The sequence below is a fragment of the Camelus ferus genome, chromosome 18, assembly GCF_009834535.1.
Source record: "Camelus ferus isolate YT-003-E chromosome 18, BCGSAC_Cfer_1.0, whole genome shotgun sequence".
NCBI lineage: Eukaryota > Metazoa > Chordata > Mammalia > Artiodactyla > Camelidae > Camelus > Camelus ferus.
The window spans coordinates 6,394,019-6,419,055 of NC_045713.1; the positions used below are offsets into that span (position 1 = coordinate 6,394,019).

The 25,037-nt window shown below is 46.3% G+C and overlaps 1 long non-coding RNA gene across 4 annotated transcripts; it reads left to right on the top strand.

Moving 5' to 3' along the window:
* The first annotated feature begins 344 nt into the window (after window positions 1-344).
* On the top strand, window positions 345-14,148 carry LOC106729132. Of its 4 annotated transcripts, none has more exons than XR_004312571.1 (4): window positions 345-412; window positions 1,428-1,554; window positions 2,214-2,352; window positions 8,557-14,148. It is a non-coding gene; the product is annotated as an uncharacterized LOC106729132 (long non-coding RNA). The 4 variants fall into 4 exon arrangements; XR_004312570.1 differs by lacking the exon at window positions 345-412 and adding an exon at window positions 483-955 and having other exon boundaries at window positions 2,186-2,352; XR_001365463.2 differs by lacking the exon at window positions 345-412 and adding an exon at window positions 491-1,011.
* The last annotated feature ends 10,889 nt before the right edge of the window (window positions 14,149-25,037 follow it).

The following is a 25,037-nucleotide window of genomic DNA, read 5'->3' on the forward strand; positions in this document are numbered from 1 at the left end:
AAGAATAATCTAAAGAAAATCGTTACATATGAGACTAGTGGGAGACAGTAGGTGAGAGGTCAGATACACACACCAGCCAGTTAGCATGGACTTGATTCTGTTAGCCGTCTAAGAGGCCTAAGCAGAGCAGGGGCAATTACTTCAGTGGCCGCGTGGAGAACACACTTGAGAGAATGTCTGAAATACAGCACCGAAGATTGGCACGAAGAGAAAGGGCAAGAGTCCGTAAGTACTGGGGCTGCAAACATCGTGCTCGAGTGGACAAGAAGGGAGAGGCTGGGAGGATTTGCAGGTGCTCGAGGCGTGGCAGTTAATCAACGACTACATTTCCCATAATCCTTAGGGCAGCACCGCCCGCACCTCCCAGGGGGCTGTGCGATGCTGGCGCGGGGCGTCCGTAGAAACAAAAGAGGTAAACAGAGGGGAATGTACACTTTATGTTGTTTTATAACCAAGTTTCCCATCCTTCTTTTCTCTTTTATCTCTCTTCTCTGTCTCCAGCTCCTCTGTTCACCGGCTTCAGGGGCCCAAAATTACCTCGGGACTGGTCTCCTGGGCAACAACTCGACGTTACCTTTTTGGTGCCGCGCGACCAAAAGTGGAATGTGCCCGGAGACGCCTGGGAAATGTAGTTCGGCCTCCCGGAGCCCCCGCCCGGCGAAAGGCTCTGCCTCCTCGAGCCCCAGAACCAAGGGGTGGGTGGGTGGGAAGCGGAACCGGCCCGTTTGGAAGCCGTGGGGTTGAAGGCTGCTCTGCGTAGGGTCACCCGACGAGCCCGGCCCGTCTCCGTGGTAACCGCTGGTCGCGGAGGACTCTGGGAAATGTAGTTGGGCGGGACCGGCCCGTGCCCGAGTTCCGAGCTGCGGCCGTTAGCGGCGGCCGCCGCCATCAAAGCGATTTTGCGGCGTCCGGGCGAGCTCCTCCCGCTTTACCCGGCCTCGGGGCTCCTAAGCAGGTGGGCAGCCGCCCGGAAAGGGGGTGTGTTGGCCCAGGCCCTACCCACCCGCTGGGGTAGGTTACGGCGGGGATGCCCTGGGAATAGGTTTGGCTGTGGTTTCAGTAGACGCACAAGTTGAAACAGTGATAAGAAGGGAGATCTGAGTGGATCAATGGAACCTTTAGGAAGCATCTAGTCTAATCCTCTCTTGTTAGAGAAGGGGGGACCGAGGCCCAGGGAGAGTCAGTGATTTGCCCCAAATCTGCTCACGCCTTTGTTTTCAGCACAAAGTGTCTAGCACAGAACAGGCGCTCAAGCATTTGCAAAGCGTCATTTCGTTCTAAGACAAAGTGATGAAATACAACAAATTACAAGATGAAAAAAAATTTAAGTGGGAAGTGTACCTAAAGAGACTTACCAGCCAAATGCTGCCTGTAAACCTTATTTGGATCATGACTCTAACAACAGTTGTGCAATTTTTTACAATCAGGGAAATGTGAACGTTGACGATGTTAAGGAATCCGCCAAAGTAATTGTCCATGCTCTACTTAGAGCTTTTACATGATTAAAAGAATCAGACAGCTCCACGATCAAGTTTCAGAAGCTTCTGGGGAGAGGTAGGTTGGATTCAGAAAAACTACAATTTCTGGGATGTTCTGACGGCTTTTGAGAACAGCTAGACAGACTATTTGAAACCAGGACATTTAGGGAAATTGTCAGGAAATATGGTCATATCAATAGATCCAAATTATATTTACTTTAACATAATCAGAGTTATTTAGTTTTTAAAATAGCTATCTTATCCAAACTTGAATCAACATTTAATTTAAAATCATTAAGCTGTGCACCTTAAATATATATAATTTTAAATTCTCAACTATACCTCAATAAAGCTGAGGAAAATTTTTTAATAAAATTTAAAAACTTTACATTATCTTTGGGAAACAGGATTATGAAGGATTTTCTTTTTGTACATCTTTATTAAACATTAACACCTGATTGTGTTTTGCAGGGAACAGATGTTGCTTTGTCATCAGAAAAGAATAATTTCAGGGGGTGGGTATATAGCTCAGTGGTAGAGCGCATGCTTAGCACGCACAAGGTCCTAGGTTCAATCTCCAGTACCTCCACTAGAAAAAAGGGGGGGGGAAAAGAATAATTTTTAGAGAAATACACTGGGGTGGGGGAGAAGTTTAACAAGACATTTTCTAAAAAGAAAAAGCGAATGATTACCTTTATTTCCTTTAGAGCTCCCAACTTTCTTCATTGTCTCCAGAACAGGAAGTTTTCCACAGGGAGATGGCACCTCCACTGCCAGCATGAGAATTGCATCACCACCGCGCATCACCATCTTCAGCCGATGGAGACCCAGTTCAAAGGTGGATCTTGGGAGCTCCACTCGCTCCAAGCCATTGGTAAGAGGCAGCATCTCCTGGGGAGAAGATTGGTGTCTTCCATCCTTTTTCCCAGGCCTCCTGTGCTGAAAAGCAGGACAGAAAGTCACAGCTTACAGATCTTGGCTGGGAGCTGAGTGTCCCCTCCGACTAGCATGAGACATTAAATCCAGAACTCAGAGAGGTCCTGAGGTCATTGGAGGGCAGCAGAGAGTCTCAGCCATGCACAGGTGCCCCAGCCACAGCTGGGTGTCCTTCATTTGGTGAAGAATTACACCAGATGCAATACTAGGCTGTTCTGAGTTCAGGTGTGGTTGCTTTTTAGCCAAACCACACTCCACACTGTGGCTCACAGAGACCTTTACTGTCAGCGGCATAATCTTTTCTTCTTCCCTTCATGGGGCCTGTAGTCAACATCTAAAGGGAACCAGGGCGATCAAGCCACATTGTGGGGTGTATGGAGGCAGGGTCCTGCTCCAGGGAAAGGCAGGCTGTTGGGAATCAAGAGAACAGGGACCCGATGAGGCATCCACCCCAGCCTGAGCAGGAAACAGGCAGAGTGGAGAGGTGGACACGCTCCTGGCTCCTCCTCCACAGAGGAGTCATTACATCGCTGCTTCTGTTTGCTGTAAATTCTCAGAATTCAGTACATTTCTCTAACAGGACCAGACACCCTCATTGCAAAGCCAAGTAACACCACTAGGGGGTTGCTGCTTTAGATCCGCAGTGCCCACTGATCTTTGCATAAACACAGGGAACCAAGGTTTGACCTCACCGATTTGGACGTGTCCACAGACACTTATACCAGGGGAACATCAAGTCCCTTATTGTGGGAGTGTGGTTTGACTGAAAAGCTCCCAAGATGAAATTAGTAGCACACTGGACAACTTCTAGAGTCTCCTGTCACTGATGGCATCCGTAGGACACGGAGGTAGGGGCGACATTCATCTGGCGCCACCAGAGTGGGTGGATGGGTTGCTGAGGTATTGAAATGCTCCTGGATTTTTAGGTGAGCAGCTGCTGCCCTGTGTCTCCGAGTGCCCACCAGCCACTTTGGCCACCCCAGTGACTCCTCGCTGACCCTCAGGGTTTTTCCAAAGTCCAGCATCTAATGGTTTTCATCAAGTCCTGCAGGAGGCCTCTGGGCCTCTGCCTCTAGGTCTCCAGATGAGACCAGCCTCTGTTCTAGTTGGTGAAGTGTTTCTAACATCCTCCCTGACCTTAAGCTTTTACACAGCTTCACTGCCCTAGCCCACGCAGAACAGCTGCGCAGCGTAGTGAGTGCTGGAACCAGTGGATTTGGGTCCTGGCTCCACTGCATCCCAGCTGTGCAACCTTGAGCAAGTCCTTTAACTTCTCTGAGCCTCTGTTTCCTCATCTGTAAGCATCAGTATAATAGGTGAGAAAGTACTTGGTAAATGACAAAGTACCCACATGCAAAAGTTATTTTTTTAAATTATTGTTTACAATGTGTGTGAGTTCTTTGTCCAAAGCCAGACCGTCCCCTGAAATCCAGCTTTCTTCCCTCTGCCTCAGCTCCTTCCTTCTACCCTTTCTTTCAGTTACCCAAGCTTCAACCCCCTGTGGCCTCCAAGGGATGCCCCAGGACTCTTGCTCTTTGCGGGTCACTAACCCTGGCCCCTGGGGCAGCTGCCTCAGCCACCTGTGTAGCACACCCTCTTCCTGTGTGGCCAGGAGAGCTCCGACGATTCTCCCCAGACTTCTCAGACATCCCCTCCCGTCACCCCACTACCGCTTCAGCCCCCTGCTTCTTCCTCATCTTCTCCTCTGGTTTATAAAATAATAATTTAGGGGCTTTTCCTTACAATACATGTTCAACGATAAAACATCTGGAAAACACAGATGTGCCTAAAAAATGAAAGTAATTCATAATCTCACCATATATATATAGTACCTTATAACCTGCTTTTTAAAAGAAATGTATGCTCCTTAAAATTCTTCCGCAACCTCATTTTTTCATTGCTGTGTGATATGCTGTAATTTATGTAACCAGTCCCCTGTGGTAGGCATGGGTTTTATTTCACTAGCCTTTTTTTTGCACAGCAAACAGGGAATATCTGGATTTTCTACATATGACTTCAGCTGGTGACCTCAGGGGTGAGGACCAGGAATGCAGCTCAGATCAGGAACATGGCAGAAAAGAGACCCCCACGGGTGACTCACGCAGACCCCAGGGCAGGTTTGCAGGCACCAGAGCTGGGGGACACCTCAAAATGTTCCAGGACCTTAGACCAGCATCAGGGAACCTCCCAGAGGGGAGGCTGAGCAGCAGCCCTGCCCCAGGGAAGAGTTTTGAGCAGAAGAGAGAAGAGAGAAGCCACGGAAGTGATGAGAGTGACCAGAACTTGTCCCCCATTGGAAAAGTTGTCCAGACAGAGACCCCACGGATGTAACACGCATGGCTTTAGTTTCTGAGCAGACCCACCCCTCACTCCGCATCAGAGCCCACACAGGAGAGAAGCCCCACATGTGAGCATGTGGAATACACTTCCAGATCACCCAGAACCCGGCAGTCAGGCCGACTGTGTGACCAGGTCAGGAGGGTGCTATTTTCATGGGAGAAAAGTGAGCACATGAGAGAAACGCAGAGGGGCAGGGACCACCAGGTCGGGGTGTGTGTAAGCTGAGGGGCACAGCCGGGAGGGCAGCCTTCTGGAAGCCCAGTTGCCAGCACAGGCCTTCTCCGTGTGGCTTTGTGACCGGCTGCACGTGTGCCCCGTGGCTGTGGATGGGCACAGGGACCTCCTCACCAAGCCACTTAGCTCTCACATTAGTCCCCTGGCCTCCACTTTCGTCCCCTTTTGGGGCACTTTTCTATCACCTCTGCTCTTTGTTAAAAAACAATACATTGTTTTGTCTTACCAACAAAATAATATATGTCCAAGTTTTGAAATATGTATAAACAAAATGAAAAAAATGTAGTCATCTACCAGAATCAATTCCAGAATCACTGGTAATGCATTTCTAGCATTTCGTTTCTTATCTGTGTGTGTGTATATATATATTCTCACATAAACACACACACACACACACACACACACACATTTTCTCAATAATTCAGGTTTCTCTGAAAAAAAAAAAAAGAGAGAGAGAGAGAGGCAGGGCACCTCCTGGGGTTCACAGCTACTTGCAGCCCGGACTTCATTTCACCAGGCTTTCCCAGCGAGAACCCAGAGCCCGTCCCAGGCCTGTGTGGGACACAGGAGCAATACCTCTTTCAGCCACCAGAGGGGGATGCTTGCTCACGCACGTCTGTCCCAAAGCCGCCTGTCGGGGGCACCCTCAGGTCAGTCCTTCAAGCACCAGAGGTTTTCTCCTTGGTCGAGGCGGCTCCTGTGGAGCCACCCGCACTCAGTCCTAGCTTTATTGCTCACTCTGCTCACTGCACCTCTTGGAAACCTCCTTGGTTCCTGAGGGAAAAGGACAGAACGCACATGCTCACTTCCACCACATCTGCTCTAGTTTGATGAGACCTTGGACAGCTGTCTCCTCGCGGCTGGGCCTTGGGCTTGGGGAGGGGGATAAACTACACAGCTCAATGCCTCCCTGAGATGAACACTCTTCACGGCTTCCCATTGTTCTTAGGGCCGGTCTGAGCTCCTTCTGAGGCCCCGGATGACCTAGTCCCTCCTTGCCCCGCTCCATGTCACACACCCTGTCCTCCTCACATACACGGCACTGGCCCTCTTCTGGCTCCTTCCACTTTGCTCGCCGCCCACAGACCTCGCAGTGCGCTTCTTCCCAGCACACACCAGGCTGATGGTTATTCTTCCAGGTCTTACCTGACATATCACTCCTTCCCAGGAGTCCCCCTCAGCCCTGCGAGTCTAGGTAAAGATTTTCCTCTGTGCTTCCATGGGGCCCAGTACCTCCCCTTTCAAAACGCACAGTATATCTGATCACAGGCCTCCTTCTAGAAGAGAAGTTCCATAAGGGCAAGACCATATCTGTCTTCTGCACATGCAGCCCCAGCACGAAGGACAAATTCTGGCCCTCCACAGAGCTCAGTAAAGATTTGCTAAATGGATGAACAGACGTGTGAACAAGTGAATGAATGAGTGTGCCCTTCCCCATTCCCCAAAGTGAAATTTACAAGAGCCAGTCCCCTTCTCTCCTTCCATCCCCCTTCCATTCCCACTTCACCAGGCACATCTCATTGTCCCCAAAGCCTCTGGAAATATCGTCCAAGGAACAGTGGTGCTAAAGGACCCATTCTCTCCTTGTGGCAGGAAGACAGTGGGATCAGGAGTGAGACAGAGCCAGACCGGCTGTGCCACTTGCCAGCTGTGTACAGAATTTATTTACAAAGTGGAGACCAGGGGTACTACACCCGCAGGGAGCCTGGAGAAAGCACACACTAGCCCATCCCGGGGGCCGCAGTCGTTAGATCAGAGTTCCTCCCTCCATCCCCAGCGCTCTCTGAGGCTCCCCCTGCAAAATCTCAGGACACAGACACTCCTGCAGTCTCAAAGTGCTGCTGCTTTCCTGATTGCTCTCTCTCATCCCCAGGGTTGCCTGAGCCACTTGGGGCTACACCTCCTTGTCCCCTGTCCTTTATCCCAGCACTGATAACATGACAGGTACAGAGTAGAGTAGATGCTCAAAAGATATTTGTTGAATGAAGGAACGAATGGACTAGTTACAGCAGCATCCCTTGGAGCGTGTCCGCCAGTGGTCACATGTAATAGCGATCAGCAGCCTCCTGATGGCCAGGTGGCCTCCTGCCCACTGGGCAGCACCAGTCACAGGTGGGCAGTGGAAGACACAAGGCCAGGACTTTACTGAAGGGCAGGAAGGAGGCGCATGAAGAAACATCTCGGCCCCTTGGAAAAGGAAATTGCCAGAGCCCTGGACCCAGGCTTCTCCTCTGCATGGTACTAGGTCCCCCAGCAAGCGGACCCCAGGGATCGTATGTGTGCAGCTGTGGCCCCCCACAGGGTGTCTGTCATTCTGTAACTGGTGCCAAAAGTGCAAGTTCCAACAAAATCGTTTTCTAAACTTGCCCTTTCATCATGTTTTTCTCTTACTCGACATGTGCTCTGAGGCCCCTCTGACAGTCCTCCTCAGGCCCCCATGTTCCCCCCCATGTTTCCTGAGGTCAGAGCCCCCCCTCCCCAAGAGTCCCCTCATTCATGACAGGCACCCACCCTCCCTCCAGTCAGAACACCTGGGTCATGAACGAGGCCTGTGTCTTCTGAAATGACCACCACCCCCAAGTCATTACACAGAAAGGATTTAGCTCCAGGATGGCTCACCCGCTGTTGGGTGAGGGCTGTTTTCTCGGAGCGCCTGTACCCTTGGGAGGATGTACATTTTCTCAGTGTGATGTTCTCAAGGCTGAGCTTCTGATTTGCACTCTACGTGCTTCACTTACACTCTGCAAGTTCTCACCTCTGTTAGCTGCTCACTTCACTCTGAGGATTTTCCTACGTTGGCACTATTCATAGAGAATCTCCAGTACGAATTAGGAGATGAGTGGAAGTTTTCCCTATTCAGAATGTTCAGAGATGTCCTCTGCTGTTGAACTCTTTGATGTTCCATCAGAGTCCGGTCCAAATGTTCGGCCACGTGTATCATGCCAGTGGAGCGAGGTTTGGGCTTAAGAGTCTGTGGTTCCCCAAAGTGAGATCGTCAGCATCAAATCCCCAAAGCCTGGCCGCTGAGGAGCAGCGGTCCTCCCAGGACGGCCTCCGCAGGGGTTCTGCTTTGGCAGAAAGACGGAGCGTTGGTTTGACAGCATGTCCCTGGCCCTGGCCTCACACTGTGACAACACCACAGGAGACGAGTGTCACCAGCCCACAAAGCTCTGTGCCTGACAAACCCTCTAGCCTCTGGCTGTTGTGACTCCAGCAGCAAGAAGAGGAAGTAGCCCTGGGTGAACCCTTTATTCCAAGGCAGGTGATGAGGGAACCATGTCTGAGCACCTGTGGTCATGGCTCACATGCAGCCCCCCCAGGAATGCAGCATCCCTCCAAATGCTGCCTGGCCCAAAGCCACCTCTTCCATGAAGCCTTTCTGGAGCTCTGCAGGCCTGCACTGGGGCTCCCACCCAGTGCTCTGCTCACCAGGTCCACTGCCCTGAAGACCCATTTTACACCCCTGTAATGCTCTGGTCCTTCCTGACCTCCTTATGCTTTTTCCTTCTTAGACAGACTTAAAGGTCTTTGAGGAAGAACCACATCTTGTCGTTTGTTTTCTCCACAGCGCCTCTGAACACCAAGCTCGGGACGACTTGTGGATGGTGTGTGGCTGTGGAGACACCGCTGTCAGTGCAGATGGATTTGTGGTTCAGGGCAGTTGCAGTTGGTGATGTGTTTACCTTTGAAGACGCAGCCTGCCTTCCCTAGGATGGTTGTTGGCTGTCCTCTTCCAGGCCACACAGGAAGAAGGTGACAGTCCTAATTGCCACCCCTCCCCCAACACCCCCCACCACCACCACCGGGAAGCCAGACGCTTGGTCCCCATTGCCTGGGCGCTGCCTGAGAGGCACTGTTGGCTGCCACACCTTGTGTGAACCTTGGGAGTGACCTTGAGGGGGCAGGCAGGGAAAGGCAAGAATCAGCATGTTGGAGAGCTGGCCGGTGTCCTGGTTAAGGCTGGCTGGCTCAGGGTCCACCCTCAACGTGAACTTGGAGCTCTTTGAGGGCAAGGCCTATGTCTGAAGCATCCTGCACTCCCAGTGCCTCACTTGACATGTGGCACATAGTAGGTGTTCATCTGGCACGGTGTAGGTGATTGCTCCTGAGGAGACCAGCAACCAAGGAGCATTTGTAGGCAACCAGGAAAACAGATGTTAAGGACTGTCCTGGAATGTGCCCCTGGGTCACCCCCGTGATTACATCATCCTTTTGGTCCATGGCAAAGCTCTGGGTCAAGCACAAAAAGCAGAAATGTCCCTTGTGTTTTGTTAGCTACAAAATCTGGCTCTCCTGCAAAAAGGGGGACAAATTCTCTGCATCTATTTGTGCAGGAATTTATAGCCTTGGCGCTCTCTTCTAAATGTCTTTGAAAGCTAGTAAGTTAGAAATGTTCTTGGTGGGGAGACAAAGGGCTGGTCCCTAGGGTTGGCACTGCCCTAAAGAACTGCATTTCCTGGGAACCCAAGGCTGCATCTAAATGGGTTAACGTGGTGAAGACGTGAGCAGGTCGTTTAGGGTTGAGGAGAGAAAGGGAAGGCCCTTCCAGCTGCCTCTCTGTCTGTTTACTAGAGGCTTGCGGGCTCACACTGCCGTCTCTGGGCAGGAGGACAGCTGTTCACTGGGTTTTTGGGCTGCTCTCTGGGAATTTGATGGCTGGAATGTCGTTAACACTGGGTCTCAGGAATACCTTCTCTAAGGACTGTCCCAAGACCAAACAGAATAAGAAATAAAAGAAACAGGTAGAGGAGCTGAAATGGCCAACCAGGGGAAGGCTCCCGGGAGAACAAGTGTCTGGGGGGCAGGGGACTCCGAGCTCAGCACTCCTAGGGAGCTGGCAAAGGCCTGTCCAAAGAAGCTGTTCCAGAGGCTTCTAGGAAATTGCTTAAGAAACTAGGTCTGAAAGGAAAGCTGTAAAGAGCTTTATGGTATGTAAAGTCACCCCCCAGCCCCACTCCTCCTACGGAGGACACCAGTGGCCCTCCCCCTCAGAACAGCCACGCCAGCTCTTGTGATGAGCGCCAGCGAGCTTGTCCCCCTCCCAGGGGCTTGGGCCCCCGTCACCGAGCGTGTGAGAGACCCGGACAGTAGCTGTAGCGAACGTGCGCTTAGTGCTTCGCATGCAGTGTGTCATTTCATCCTCCCACAAGCCTTGAAATGGGATGTTTCTATCCTCAGGTTACCAATGAAGAAGCTGAAAGGCAGAGAGGTTAAGTAACTTGCCCAAGGTCATGCATCTAAGAAGTAGAGGTGCAAGGGTTAAAGTTAAGGTCTGCCCCGTGCCCTGTGCTTTTGAAAGTTCTAGTTTTCCCGTTGCAGGATTTTTAATTCCATTTGCTGGAATGGCCAGTCCATTTTCTGTCCCTGTTACATGATCATCTTGCAATAGTCCTTCCTGCTTCTACAGTCTCTTCTGTGGCCTGTCAAAGCGGCAAAATGGTTTCTAAGAGAACAAGTCCAGTAGGTACCGAGCGCTCCCCACCCCTATTAAAGCCACGTTCATGAGAAATGCCCAGCTTTCTACTGGCAGTCACTGGAATTTCTGCCGTGGGAATTTGGGGGAAGAGTCTGAGTCCTGGCAGGCTCAATCTGTGATTATGCCCTGCGTTCTGTAAGTCGAGTGTCAGGCAGAACAAAGCAGGAACATCTTATTTCTGCTCCACCCTGTCTGGACCACAAACAGAGCGACCTGAACAGCTGGATTTGGCCGAGCCTCAGCTCTGTCTGCCAGCCGGGCTCCTCTCCCTGTCTCCCAGGGGCATCCGCTGAAATGGGGCTGAAATGGCCAGAATGGCTCTTTCACTCCTGTCTCTGGTGCCTCCGTGTTCGCCCACATGGTATCTCTCAGGAGAGGAGCCTGATCTTACAGTGTTGCCCTGGGCTCCGGGAGCCCGCTGTCCAAGCTCTTCTCCACTGCGCTGTACCTGTCCCAGCCTCCACCTCCCCTTCTGTGGGGAACAGCCTCATTCAGTCCCCACTGCCAGGTGGCTGTGTTGTATCATGTGACCCTGTCTCCATCCCCCGCCCCACATGCAGGTCATGGGACCAGGATCCATATAGGGTGGCCCACACCTTTTGAAGTCACTTGGCTCAGACATATAAAGAAAGCCAGTCAGACCAGTCAGATTCCCCTTTTAGGAAATCTGAACCCCCAAATCAGACAGGATGGACAGCCTGTGACAAGCTGTCACAAGGGCAAGTAGGGCCTGGATGAACCACTGTGCTGAACAGGATGATGGTGAAGGATAAACTGGGAAATTGAAGAAAAACAAAAACAAGCGATGGCATGGAGAAAATGCACTTACAGTTGGGGGAACAGTGAGCCTCTTTTGCAAGAAGATAAAGGAGGGAATGACCAGAGCAGAGCTGGGACTCCATGAAAGGCAGAGAGAGGAGCCAGACCTGGAGCCGCCTGTTGCCTGGAGCTCCCCAGGCCTGCCTTGCCCCTGGGAGTCAGTCACTGCAGTCAGCCTGGTACTTACTCCCTTTGCTGTCTGTTGGCTTAGAAGTAGGCATGTGACTTAGTTCTGCCGACAAAACTTAGAGGGAAATGGCTGGGGGACCTTCTGGGAAAATTTTTGTTTTCTGATTAAAAGAGAGAGAGTAAAGAGGCCTGTCCCTTCTTCCCACTTTGGACATGGATGTCTGAGATATGATACTTGGAGCTGTAGCAGCCATTTTAAGACCAAGAGGCAACAAGACCAAGGGAATAAGCCAACATACCAAGGTTGGCCGACCAGACAGACAAAAAAGCCTGGGTCTTTGATGATACTGTTGAGCCACTATACCTATCCTGGAACCACCTACTTCAGTCTCTTTGATCTATAAATTAAATCCCTTTATTTTCTAAGCAGATTTCTGCTATTTGCAGCCTGAGGCCTTCTTAACCAGGACAGCACTCCTCTGAACCTCTCCGTCATCAACTCCTTCCAGCCCCGTGGCTCTTGGTATACCTCCAAATGGAGAACCAGCCCAAGTGCAGACACTGGAAATCTTACTTATATGGTAGGAAATAAAAGTCAAGACTTGTCACAGCCTACACAGGCGAGAGCTCCAGCTCCTAGTTCCAACTCCTAGGGCCTCCAGGGCACCAATGAGGAAAGAAAGATTCAGGAAAGTTCCAGACGTATGAGCGTGAGTCTTCAAAAATGGGGCACAGTGATGAATTTTAAAACAAATTAGTGGGGTAGGGGGGTGGGCAGTGCTGATCCCTGGGATGCAGAGCCTGAGCACAGGCGGGAAGCCGTGGAAGAGCGGCACATTGGCAGGGGCAAGTGGTGGGCTGGGTCGGGTGAATTCTGGAGAAGGAGGCCAGTGTCCACAGCAGGATTTGATGAGCCCCAAGTACTAGCTGGAAGGAGTTTAAGGCAGCTAGAACTAAACTGGTAGAAAACTAGGCCTTTTAGTTACTCTCCAGCCAGCCTTAGCAACATTTTGTATCCTCTTAGGAATAAGGTGCCCTGAATTGTGGCCAGTCCCCACTTTCTCCATTGTTTGTGTCTTTTCTACCAATCCCTTTTTCGCTACCATTTCTTCCTGTCTTCTCTAAGCACAGCCAGGAGCCAGAAATGCACAAGACCTGATTCTCTTCTCCCTCAGTCGGAGGACGAAGGTAGTGGCCAGCAAGGATGTCTTTTAGGAGACTCGGAATTCTAGGCTAGGATAAGGAGTTTGATTGGGAGGAGAGAACTCAGTCGGTTGATAAGGACTAGATTAAGCTTTCTTCTCATCCAGCTTTCATCAAGCAGTGTGTTTTTTGTGTTGCTTCAACTCAAGAAAATGTGCCTGATCCTTCCCTTGTGACATGAGAAGTTGAACTCAAAAACTCTAGCCCTTCCTCTTTAAATTTCTAGTTTTAGATATAAAACAGACAGAAACTGGCATCCTCCTGATGTATCCTACAAATACAAATTATCCCATTACATGCAGAACTTGAGAAAAATCACCAGCCCATTTCCCATCTCAAAATAGTCTTCAGCAGTAAAGAGAAGCGGCCCACAGAAGTTCCTCAAGTTAATGGGGCCCGAACACAGATGAGTTGCAGTCATATTAGAAGTTGCAACCTCCAGATCCTGCCAGTAAGCCTCCCCTGCCTCAGTGCAGTCTTTATTTGCCCTCCTCGTTTTAGGGAGTCCTGCCCCCGAAAGCCAGAACCAGGCCGACTCTGCTGTTTGCCTGCTGTATTATTCATTCATTCAGCAGAAATGTACCAGATACCTAGTAGAATTAGAAGTTAAGCTTAGAAAAGCAAGGTTAACATGGGGAAGATAAGTCACGAGAGACAAAAAAATTCTATAGATAAACAGAGAAAGAAATGAGCTTTGATTCAACTGGAAGGAGCAAAAAGTCTGAACCCCTACTCAGTGCAATTAATAAAGCCTGAATCTCCTCCCCAAAATTCCCCGTGTATCAGTAAGGATTCTCTGCAATCCAATAAGGAAAAGAACTGAAGGCATTTCCTCATTCTCCATAATCAAAGTTTTTCTCCAGAATGAATTAGCCTGATTACTGGCTAAAAGCTCTCCTGCAATCTTTACAACGAGAGTGTTTCTTTCCTGTGCGTTCGCCCAAGATGAGAAGGAGCCCCGCTATCCCCGAGTGATTTTCCACATTGGTCGTATTCACAGGCTCCCCTCCAGCATGAATGATCTGACGTTCAGTATGCCCCACGCTTCCCCTAGACAGCTACCCGCATTCACCACGAATGCCCGCGTTAAGTCCCGAATGAATTAGCTGACATTGTCTGAGGCTGGAACTCTGATTGAAGGTTCTTCCTCATCCATTACGCTCCCAGGGCTCCTGTCTGCTTTGAAATCCCAGATGTCTAATTAGCACACTGAGCACTGTCTAAAAGCATTTGCACATCCATTACGTGCATATGGTTTTTCTCCAGTGTGAATTCTCTGACGCTGAATGAGCTTTACTTTCCTGAAAGCCCTCACATTTATTGCATTTGTAGAATTCCCACTGCATGTGAATTGACTGATGCCATGTGGTGTCAGAATGCTGACGGATGCCTCCCACAAACCAGGACTGTCTCCAGGATGAAGGTTACCATGTTTGGTAGGATGGGAGCCCTAGAAAAGTTGCCTGTATTCATAACAAAGATGTTCTCTCTATGAGTACTGTAATATTGAATAAATTCTGAATTCAGTTCTAAGATTTGGCCACACAGTTTATTTGTGGGTTTTCTCACTTCTAAAAAGATGCCTACAGACTTGTACACTGTTCCCTAATTCATCGTATTCATGGGATAAGGTCCCCGATGGTTCTCTAGGATGTCCTTACATTCACAGACGTCTCTAAACTCGGACCCGGTTAGTATCCCACAGGGACATTCTCAGCGCATCCACCTATGAGTGCGCTGATGCAGAAAGTTCTCGCTCGGGCCAGACTGTTGTTCTTGGTCCCGGGCTCACAATATGAAATTACAGAAACTGTAAATTTCAACCATTGTCTCTCAAAAGACAATCTCTTGGACTGAGAATGAAAGCTTTTGGGAGATTTGATGGTAAGTGCCTTATTCACTTTTTCTTTCTTAACCTAATTTTGGTCACAGTGAGAAGGTCCCCATTAAAAATGCTCCCCTTCGCTAGTGACTGGGAGGGAGCTCGTTGGCAGTTACAAGGAGGCTCTTCCCACCCTCTTTCCTGATCTGAATGCTGGTCAGATGGGTGGGTTCACTTTGTGAAAATCCCGAAGTGGTATACTTTTTTCAAAGTTTTCTTAAAAATCACTTCCCCGTCCTCCCAGGCAGCCCCAGGGCCAGTTCTAGCAAAAGAGATGTAAGCAGAATTGGGCTTCTGAGAAAACCTGTGACAAAGTGCAGACTCTGGAGCAGGAACCTTTTGCCTTTCCCCTACCTGCCCCCCTTCTTTCTGCCCGGATCCTGGACATGTTGCCTGAAGGTGCGGCAGCCATCCTGTGAGCACGTGGAGGAGGGCCACGTGCAAAAGATGGTACTGTGGCACCGTGAGACAAAGGACAGTGCCGGGCCTGGTGGCCTTGAACGTCTCACCTCCGGAATTTTCACTGTTTATAGTCTAGTGGGCGAGAAATGATTCATATTTGACTGTGAGTAAGGCTGGGCATCTTTTCCTGCGTTTATTGCCTCTTGTTTTATTTTCTGTTCGTCTTTCCCTTTCTTCCTTTGCAAAACATCTGTACTCATTGAAGATGTTAGCCCTTGGGGTGTCAGATGTGTTGCAGATATCCTTCTGAATTGGCATTTGTCTTTTGAGTTTGCATTTGTGTTTAAACCAAACACGGGTTATTGCATTTTTATTTTATGGCTTTGGAATTTTCTCTAATGATTATACATTTCCCATTCCAGAACTGTTAAAATGTTAACCCTTTTTAATGGTGCTCGTATGGCTTCATTTGATTATGTTTAAATCTTGGATCCAAGTGGAATTCGATACCATGTAAGGAATGTAATGAAGGGAGAATAATGTAATATCATCACAACCTTTATTCTGTTTATTATGACGTCAGGGATCGCACAAAGTTTCCTTAACACAGATAGCATTTTAACAATATCCTTATTTTAAGCACTTGTCCTTTTCCTCTACCGAGTATTCCTGGAACCATTTTGTAAGAGAGTCATATTTTCTCTTAATAACTACTCATATCCAGAAACTCAGCATCAAACAAGTTATGGTTCTAATAAGTAGGTCATACAAGCAAAACCAGAAAACTCTGGATGGTCTTTAGTATTAGAAAAGGGTAACATTATGTTTCAAGTCCTATTACACGGCCATATGTGCACTCAGGATGACTATTTTCAGGCCTCAATGTACTGTGAAGTCTTCACAAAGCACAAACTATTCTATCTAGTCTGAAAATAGCCCTGTCTCTGACAAAAGAACAGATATAACGTTAACAATTGAGCTTCCCTTTTTGGAATTCAAGAGAGTCGTGAGGAAATGATGTGTAAGATCTAAGCCTCTTCTTAAAATAAGCTTTCCAAAGAAAACTGAAATGATTCTATTTCCTTTGATAAATTTCCTTGAAATAAACAGGAGCATTCAGAATAATTCCATTGGTCTTATATAGCTGCCTATGATTTTAGGTTTTTCCTAAAAATAGCTATTATAGTATTTAAAGGCCTCATTAGGACATTAGTTTTGAGTGCACAAGAGAGCAAGTCTCTCAAATCGTGCCTTTTATTCATCTTTTCTTTGCTGCATAAATGCTTGATACTGGTGTAATGAACATTAAAACGAAATGTCTGGAAAAATATGGACCCAGTAAAAATTAGCATCTCCAGGAAGTCAGAATTTGTAAGAGAAAAATAAGATCTGATGTAAGTGTAAAAAAAAGATACGATATTGGCTGCATGTGGTGACTTCCTTCCAAAGAGTACAGTATGGAACGGAGGCAGGGAAGGAACTTCACAGCGGAGAAGCCTGACAAACACTGCCTCGGCCAGGTGAAGGTCAGCGTCAACGGTGATTAGACATGTCAATAGTAGGTACCCATATAGGATGTGATGACTGTGGCACTTTGCCTCTGTGGTCTTTATCCTCAAAACCCATAACCCCAGTTTAATCATGACAAAAACATCAGACAAATCCCAACTGAGGGGCATTCTACAAAATACCTGATGCCTCAAAACTATCAAGGTCATCAAAGACAAGGAAGGTCAGAGAAACTGATACATCTAAGAAGATGCCTGAGAAACATGACCACAAAGTATAATGTTGTGTTCTAGATGGCATCTTAGAAAAGGACATTGGGTAAAAACTAAGGAAATCTAGACAAAGTATGACATTTACTTAATAATATATTAATATTGGTTCATTAATGGCAAGTGTACTGTAAAATGTTAGTAATAGGGGAGACTAAGTCTGGGGTATCTGGGAATTCACTATCTTTGAAACTTTTCTGTAAACTTAAAACTATGCTAAAATAAAAATTTTATTTAAAAATAAGCTGAAAATACACAGGTATTAGAAGAGGTCACTGATGATTACAGACAAGATGACATAGACATGGTTTTCTCTGTTCCTCCCACTAAGTCCAGCCCGACATAATGCATAACCTTATGAGAAGACTCTGAAAGGTGGAGAGAAGAAGTACTATCTAAGGACTTTGAGCCTCAAGGAATGACACAGCAATGAGGGGCCCAGGTTTTCTTTTTGCTTTCTATATATCCTGGACTAGCACAGAAGAAGCCTGTGACCAGAAAAGCCAATATGCACAGATGAAAGAAAAAAAGCCCCCATCAAGACTGCTCTCTCTAGCCAAAGGACCAGGAAAGGAGCAGCCTATCAGGACAAACTTTTTTGACATTGTCCACCCTACTCCAGACAAACACCATGGGAAAAAAACCACACCCCACCTCAGAATCAGTAGAGATGGAGTGTGATCTAAGTCTAGACCCTCCCCTCACCTGGTAGTAATGGAGTAATGGGGTTGTTCCTCCCCCTCCCCACAATGTCATCAGAGACCAAGTAGGGAGCATAAACTTTCCATCTCTGCATTGGGATAATGAGGCAGCGTCCACTTTGCCCCACCAGTATAGTGTCAGCAGAGCCTGCTTAAAACAGAACTTTCCGGGGTCATCATCTCATCCAGGTTGTACGGAACCAGGTCAAAGCACACACATGAAAACCACAGCCACAAAACCCACCAGTAAAAACATAAGCACCATGGAGTTGATGATGGACAACAACAGATTTACAGTATTTAGGAAAAGAAGCCACCACAACCATCACCATGACACTTGTCACTCCAACACTCCACTGAAGTCTCAGACCAGCTGTAAGTGTGGGTGAGGCTCTGACCCATGCAGTCTTGGGGCTTGATGTCCCACACTGAGGTACTGGCAAATATAATTCAATCTCTATGAAATTCTAAGTGGAAGTCCAAGGGATCCAAAGCTTGGAAACTCCATAGTCCCACTAGAGAATTCTACCCATATTTGAAGAAATACTAACACCAATTATACACAATCTCCAGAAAGTAGAAGAAGGAGCACTTTCTACCTTATATTATGAGGCCAGTATTACCACAACATCAAAACCAGACAAAGACTAGAAACTGATATTCCTCATAAACACAGTTGTAAAATATTCAACAGAATATTAGCAGATTGAATCCAGTGCTATATAAAAACAATTTCACATCACAACCAAGTCAGGTTAATTCCAAAAATGCAAGGTTGGTTCAATATTTTAAAAATCAAACTATGTAATCCATCATATTGACAGGCTAAAGAAGAAAAGCCACATGATCATATCAACTGATGTAGAAAAACATTTGTCAAAATCCAACACCCATTCATGATAAAAACGCTCAGCAAACTTGGAATAGAAGGGAACTTCTCCAATCCAATAAAGAGCATCTAAAAACCTACGGTACGCTATACTTAGTGGCTTAGTGGTGAAAGGCTGAATGCTTCCTTCCTAATTCTGGGAATGAGGCAAAGGTTTCTGCTCTCACCACTCTTATTCAATATACTGGAAGCCATGACCAGTGCAATAAGGCAAGAACAGGAAATTAAAGGCATACAGATTGGGAAGGAAGAAATAAAACTGTCCCTATTTCCAGATGACATGATTGTCTACCAAAAAAAAAAAAAAACCCTCAAAAAATCTAGAACAATTTTTTTAAAAACCCTAGAACTAACCCTAGGTCTCAGAATACAAGACTAACATACAAAAATTACAATAATACATGTACACAATGATAACAAATAATAAACATCTATTAGAATGATTAAAACGAAAAGTACTGATAATAGCAAATACTGGCAAGAATGCAGAGAAACTGGATCACTCCTACCTTTCCAATAGGACATTCCTTTTTGCCAGATGTCTGGGACACTATCAAAACCAGAACCACTTTCAGCTAATTCCCTGCTTGAGTTTCCTCGTGCCACCTCTGAGATGCAAATTTAGTCTACTATTACTCTGGGAGGCTGGATTTGGTTTACTATCTTGCGGGACTCTTTCCCCTTGTGCCAAAAGAACACAGGTGTACACCTGGTCTTACCTTACCCTGAGTGTGTGTGTTGGGTCAGAGAGTTGGCCTTTTCAGACCTCTCACCTTAGATATCCCTCGGACTTTCACTTCTGTCCCTCTCAAGCCATGAAGTGAGAAAGCAAAACTAACTCAGTTTCACACCAGTTCCCTGCTGAGTTGGTACACGGCTTCAGGGCAAAAGCAGTTTTAACAGTTCACCCACTCAAAGCAAAGAAAACAAAAGCAAAAATAAACAAGTGAGACTACATCAAACTAAAAAGCTTCCGTACAGCAAAGCAAACCATCAACAAACTGAAAGGGCAACCTATGGAATGGAAGAAAATATTTACAAATCATATATCTGATAAGGGTTTAATACACAAAATATACAAAGTACTCATACAACTCAACTGCAACAAACAAACAAACAACCTGATCAACAAATGGACAAAGGACCTGAACAGACATTTTTCCAAAGAAGACAACAAATAACCAACAGGTATATGAAAAAGTTCTTGACATTACTAATCAACAGGAAAATGCAAATCAAAACCACAATGAGTTACCACCTCCCACCTGTCAGGATGGCTATCATCAAGAAGACAACAAATAACAAGTGTTGGCAAGGATGTGGAGAAAAGGCAACCCTCGTGCACCCCACCCCCATGTGGAGAATAGGGAACCCCCCGTAAATTGGTGCAGCCATTGTGGAAAACAGTATGATGGTTCCTCAAAAAATTAAAAATAAAACTACCATATGATCCAGCAATTCCACTTCTGGCCTTTATCTGGGAAAACAAAAAACAAACAACAAAAAAGAAAACACTAACTCTAAAATACATCTGCACCTCCATGTTCATGACAGCATTATTTACAACAGCCAAGACTCGGAAACAACCTGTGCCCAATGATGGAGGAATGCATAAAGAAGATGTTGTCCAAATATACAATGAAATATATCATTCAGCCATAAAAAAAAAAAGGAGGCAATCCTGCCATTCACAGCAACATGGATGGACTTCAATGGCATTATGCTAAGTGAAATAAGTCAGACAGAGAAAGGTAAATAACATATGATCTCACTTATATGTGGGATTAAAAAAAATCTCATAGATACAGAGAACAGATTGGTGGCTGCCAGAGGCTGGGGGTAGGTGGTAGGGGACATGGGTGAAGGTGGTCAAAAGGTGGACACTCCCAATTATAAAATAAACCAGCCCTGGGGATATAATGTACAGCATGCTGACTATAGTTAATAGTACTATATTGCATATTTGAAAGTTGCTAAGAGAGTAAACCTTGAAAGTTCTTATTGCATGAAAAAAGTTTTGTAACTATATGTGGTGATGGATGTTGACTATTAAGTAGATTTATTCTGGTCATATTTCACAATATATGCATATATTGGATCATTGTGTTGTACCCCTGAAACAAATATAATGCTATATGTCAATTATATCTTGATTTTTTTAAAAAAAATTTTATTTACTACCTCTGAGTCATTTTACTCCCAAACCTCATAGCCTGATAATTATCTGCTATCTTGTTAGATCTTTAGTGTTTTTAAGATGTTTTATTAGACTTCAGCCAGCACTTTAGTTGCTCTGGGTGGGAAGGTGAGCCTGAACAATCTGGACGTGGAAATGTTTACAGCATACAAACACACTGTTCACTCGTCTTAAAATGCCCTCCTCCACTAGCACATCCTTTAAGACCCAGCTCAAATACTACTTCAGCAAAAACTCTCCCACATCTTCTAAGAGCTCCCAAAGCACCATACACACTGCGCTGGCACTGATGTTACCATTCTCTCTTGCTGGTATGAGTCGTGAGAAGTACAGACTGTCTTCTTCATTCATAAAACAACATTCCTTGAGAATCTACGTATATCAGGCACTGGGCATGGTCAAGGACATGTAAACATGGACTTTAGTCCCTGACCTCAAAGAAGTCAGTTTTTAAAGGAGAAATAGATTTACAATTATGTATGTATGGGCTGGGAGAGCTGGGAGCAGAAGAGGATGAGGAAATCCACAGGAGAGACCTCACCACAACCTCACCGAGACCAAGAGGGTCATGGAGAAGATGCTCGAGCTGAATTTTTAAAGATGCCTACGAGTGAATGCGTTAACAAGGGAATCAGCGCATTTTCAGCAAAGGGAGTTATCCATACAAAGGTCTAGAAGCATGAGAGAACCTGGTGTAAGAAGAACAGTTGTGAGAGCTGAGACAGAACCCAGAAAATCTTAAACTGAGGAGAGTCGGGAACTGGTCTGCTGAGGAGATTTTTCTGGTAGCAGAGAGCCTGCGGTGTTGGGGGTGGGGACCCAAGACAAAGAGCAAGTAGATAGAAGTGCAGTTGAAGCCATTAATCATCTCTGTCCCAGACAGCACTTTCCCCGCTGGTACTTAACCATGCTCAAGTCTCTTCCAATTAATTATTAATGATAATAGTCACTAGCTATAATAACTATGTATAGAAAGTTTTAACCACGTGTCCTCCTCCAGCTGCCGCCTATCTCAGTTCTGCAGATGACTCTCTCTGCCCCCTCTGACTGCATTGCTACAGCTCTTCCCTTTTTGCTAAATGCAAGCAATCCTTTGCTTACTTTTCAGCAGAATATGATAATGTTGACCCTTCCCTTCCTTGGCATAGGCTTACATTTTCCTGGTTCTCCTCCCACCTCCTGGGCTGCTGTTCTTCAAGCTGCTCTTGAATGGGTTCCTAGTATTTCCCTAACTCACCTCCTTCCCAGTTTCCAATCCAAGGGAGCAACTGCTTTCTCACCCATCCGACATTGATGCCTCTTGGATCCTCACACCCTGTACAGAGCATCCTGCTGATTTTTCAGCCCATCATCCTATCATCCCCAACGTGTGGGCGTCTACTCTCCTTCCACGGCACATCCTCCGCCCTGGCTCTTTCTGTCCACCCTACTTAGCAGACCTGGCGATCCACCATCAAATCTCTCTGGCATCCATTCTCCATCCCCCTGCTTAACCCAGACCCTCCTGAAATCACCACTCATCAGGACCAATGCACCTCCCTGTCGAGCCCTCAATACCATCCTCCTTTGTGCTGCCAGAGTGATACTGTTAAGACATAAATCTGACCCTGCTATTTACCTGCTTACAACTTTCAGTGACTCCCCACAGCCTATGGGATGAAGTCCAGCTCCTTCAGCTTAGCTCACAGGCCCTGCATCACCTGGACCCTGTTGCCTCTTTAGCCTCATCCCTCATTCCCCTGGCAACAAGCCCTCTATTTTGTTTCTTTGGAAACTCTTTATGATTTAAGAAGCACTTACTTTTTTTCTTAGGCAGTGTGCATTATCTCATTGGCTCCCCAAAATAACAATATGAAGTGGTGATTAATATTTCCATTTTAAAGATGATAAAACTGAGGCTGAGAGAATTCCTCAAGGTCATTCAGCTATTAGGTACTGGACCTGGATCCAACCCAGGAGCACGACTCCAAAGTCATATTCTTAGCCTTTGCAATAAACTATACTTGATCCCTGTCTATGCCTGGCCAGCTGCTACTCAGCTTTAAAACTCAGTTCTGCCATCACCTCTTCAAAACTTGTCTTTAACTCTGCAGTTGTGCCTTCAAGACCCCTCCCCTCTGTACTCTCATCATAGGCATAAACGATGCCCATGATAACACCATGGAGAATTGCTGTGAGGATGAAGGGAGGCATATGGCAAGTCTGCAGTAAGTGATACCTGTTATTAGACTGTAATACACACCTTCACAAAGGTTGGCCTCTCTACCTCGCCTTCAGGGCTAATCATCTTTATTAACATTTCACCCAAATCAATTGGGACTGGGCAGGGTTATCAGGATGGTGAGGGGCCAGCAGACCCCTGTTCAGAGCCTCAGTGGCAATCACAGGAGATACACGAAGACCTTTGTCTTAGTGCCTTTTGGAATCAAATACCAGGACCTGAACAACTCTCTCCACATTCCACACTCAGAGTGAATGGCAGAAGCAATTGAAGAGGCCAGGAATGCACAAGGCTTGCCTGGGAATCAGATCCAGAAAGCTCTGGGACAAAACCTGAGGGAGGATTGCACTGCGCACTCACCAAGACGTTGTACAGAATATTTCTGTAGAATTATAAATAAGAAATTAGTTCTCTTATACAAAATGACTTCTGCATGCTGTGTTAGTTTACCTAACAAAGTATCACAAACTGGGTGACTTAAAACACAGAAGTTTATTTTCTCCCAGTTCTTGACCCAAGATCAAGGTGTCGTTGGTTCTTCTGAGGTCTCTTCGTGACTTATAGGTGGCGGTCTTCTCCCTGTGTCCTCACGTGGTCTTCCCTCTCTCTGCGTCCTAATTTCTTCTTCTTCTGCGGACGCTAGTCATATTGACTAATGGCCTCATTTTAACTTAATCACATCTTTAAAGATCCTGTCTCCAAATACAGTCATTCTGAGAGACTTGAGGTTAGGACTGCAACACGTGAATTTTGGGGGCCGGCAATTCAGCCCATAGAACTCAGGCAATTCAACATTGAATAAAAACCTTCCAAGCACATAAAAATGTATCTAAGTTTCAATTTTCTTTGGGCTTTTCCACTGCCTTCTTCCCATCTCAGCAGTTATATCAGTAGAAGTCGCAGCGTTTTAAAAATACCTTTTAACAATTTTGACATTTAGGAAGGTTCAATGCCTGGCTCTTAGATTTGCCCAGCTTGATGTGATCTCATTTCTTCAGAGGAAGCAGCCTCTATTCAGCTCTTAGTCACAGCTGGCCTTCTGGAACATCCTTTTTAGCATCTGAACACTTCCAAGTGGTGGGAGGGGATGTTTTTCAGACTGCAACATTTTGAGTAATCTAGCTCACCCAGCCTCTCTTCTTCAAGAATGACAGGCTACCTAACTCTTTGCCAGAAACAGATGATTGTGCATCAGAATTACTTTTTTAAAAAGTTGATCTACCACAAAGCAAAAGAGGTAACAATGCAGAGAAAAACTGCTGTGGACTGAGAACGAGGAGACGTAGGAACTTTGAGAAAATTACTTCACCTCTTTAATAGTGTTTTTTCACTTAAAACGTTGAGTGGTTGAATTAAAGGTCTTCAGTTCCTTCCTGCTATAAAGTTCTATGTGTTTAATATTAAACAAGCATGCAGCTTTCATCACGGTGGCATCCTAAAGATACAGACTTGTACGTTAAATTCTGACCTTCAGCATAGTTACCCAAATACTGTCCACCTCGAATATTCCTTAGCAATGCAGAGCCCATGGGAGTGACCAGGTTTATGGAGCACAACCATGAACCAGCTGCAGTGATTCAGGGCCAGCAGCCATGATTCTGTCATGAGGCCTCCCATCTCAGCCAAACAGATTCTTCTGACTTGGTCCTCAAGCTCCCTCAGTGTCTTCTGGAGTCCCACCTCCATGACTTACAAAGGTCCTTGCTTTCCTAGATGTATTATTTTTAGGATCTGATGAAAACTATGGACCCCTTCTTCTCCCCCAGACATATATGCTTATGTGTGTACACATTTTTCTGCGCATAATTTTGTGGAGTACATGAACTCTTTCAAACCCAAGCATAGATACTATTACCTACTCCCAGGTCAAAGACCCTGGATGTCTGCTGGACTCTTAGGGAGCAATGAGGATGGTGTATTTATTCCATGACCAACTTCCTTCTACTCTTATAAAATCAAGCTCACTTTAAAACAGATAATAACATATTCAGCCATAAAGAAGAATGAAATAATGCTGTTTGCAGCAACATGGATGGACTTAGAAAATATCATACTAAGTGAAGTAACTCAGACAGAGAAAGACAAATATCCTATGTTCTCACTTATATGGGGAATCTCAAAAAAAATGACACCAATGAACTTATTTACAAAATAGAAGCAGACTCACAGACATAGAAAACAAACTTATGGTTACCAAAGGGGAAATGGGGGGTGGGGAGAGAGGGATAAATTAGGAGTTTAGGATTAGCAGATACGAACTACTATATACAAAATACATAAACAACAAGGTCCTACTGTATAGTACAAGTATTGAATATAGTGCTATATTCAATAGCTTGTTATAACTCAAAA